This window comes from Rhagoletis pomonella, unplaced genomic scaffold, assembly GCF_013731165.1.
Source record: "Rhagoletis pomonella isolate Grant_MI unplaced genomic scaffold, Rhpom_1.0 Rhpom_scaffold_01139, whole genome shotgun sequence".
NCBI classification, from domain to species: Eukaryota; Metazoa; Arthropoda; class Insecta; order Diptera; family Tephritidae; genus Rhagoletis; species Rhagoletis pomonella.
The window spans coordinates 36612-38576 of record NW_023459693.1 but is presented as its reverse complement, the minus strand read 5'-3'; positions in this window follow the sequence as shown (position 1 = coordinate 38576).

Below are 1965 nucleotides of genomic sequence, written 5' to 3'. Positions count from 1 at the left end.
ATGTACATTTGTGTGTATTTGCGTAGTATTTTGGCAGTAATATGCACATACATATGTACATATATGTGTATGCATGTAAAAACGTTATCAGCTAATGGAGTACGTATGTACATACGTATGCATGGGGGAAATGCATTTTCATTTTACTCCAAAACTATTGGGGCATATTCGTACACCAAATAAAGTCGACTCTAAGCTAAAGTTTCTCAGTCCCAAATCTTTTTTTGACAGATGCCTAATCCACTGAAAGTGATGTGAAAAAGCTGTAACTAACTTTAGTGTCGACCAAGACCAAGGTTTATTGTGCCATGGTGTCGACTTTATTTTTACTATGAAAAACAGTGAAAAATGATAATGCAACATATTTTCTCAATATAAATGACTTTTCGACAAAAGCAACTTTGAAGTTAACACGTACAGTGCAATCAATGCATTTTTACGTTTTTTGTCAATGTATCCATCTTTGAAGTCGATTTGTGAGAAAACTAACGCAGCTAGAAAACTGCAGTTTGTTGCATTGAAAATAGCGTACCTATAAACTACATTAGAATCGTTAAAAATATAAAAACCGATTTGCTTCGCTTTTAATGCCGACACCAAATCACCAAACAGTGCGCATTTGCGTTTTTTGCAGAGGTGTCAAACTATCGATAGTCACACCATCGATAGTTTTGATAGTTTTCAGAAAAACTATCAATATTCACGATAGCCTCGAAAAAAACAAAACTATCGATAGCACTATCGATAGCGCTATCGATAGCTCTAAATCAGTTAGGTTGCTTTGCTTTTACAGGATCATAGTGAAATAAATATTATCCTATAAAAGTTATAATCATTCAAAATTAAGTAGCTGCTTAGCCAAAATACTTCTCTTTTTAGAAAGTTCAAAAACAAACACAAGTTATACAAACAAAACAGGATTTACGATTAACATATGTATGTATAATTTCAAAAAAATTGGGAGAGATGATCGATAGTCCTACTAAACTATCGATATTTTCGATAGTATAAGAAAAAACTATCAATGAGTATTGATAGTCTAAAAAAAATTTAAACTATCGATACTATCGATAGTGCTATCGATAGTTTGACAACTCTAGTTTTTTGGTCAATGTGTCCATCTTTAAAGTGAATTTGGGGAAAAACTAAGGCAGCTAGAAAACTGCGGTTTGTTGCATTGAAAATAGCGTAGTATCTACCATATGAATCGATAAAAAAGTAAAAGTCGATTTTTTCAACCCAAATGCCGACGGCAAATCACCCACGAATTTGTCAATCGCATACTACATATTTGCATAACTTTCACTTTTTACCCTGCAGTAAATTGCGCTAGTTTGGAACTAGCGCAGAACTAGCTCTTTAAGAGCGGGTACTGGTTCTCGATATATCCCAACGCAATGCTTTCTTTTGTTTTTTTTTACATGGCGATGTCCTACGAAGTGGAAATTGCCACCTCTGCAGAACTTTCGAACTAGTTCTGAACTGGTTCAATTTTCGTCAGTTCTGGGACAATAAGTTTTTTATGAGAAAAAATTTTAAAACTAGATTGCTGGATATTTTTTCCTTTCTGAACTGTTTCCATTTGGGACAGATCTGCAACAATAAGTTTTTTATGAAAAAAATTTGATTATTCGATTTTTCGATATTTTTTGAATTTTTTAATTTTTTCATTTTATTTAATATTTTTATTTTCTTATTTTATTTATATTAAATTTTGTCATTTTCGCTTCAATTTTTAAGCGGAATTCAACAATTTAAATTTATTAAATCTGAAAATCACAACTGCCTCCACCGCGATTTGAAATCGCGACCAACGATATTAGAGTCGGAGGTCTTCCCGCTGAGCTATTTAGTATTGTACGAGAAATGAGAATTTGTGCATTTACTTCTCAACAGAGCGCAACTAGCACACCAAGAGCTTCAACTGTCCCGTTCTGCAGCCGTTTTGCACCAGTTCAGAGATAG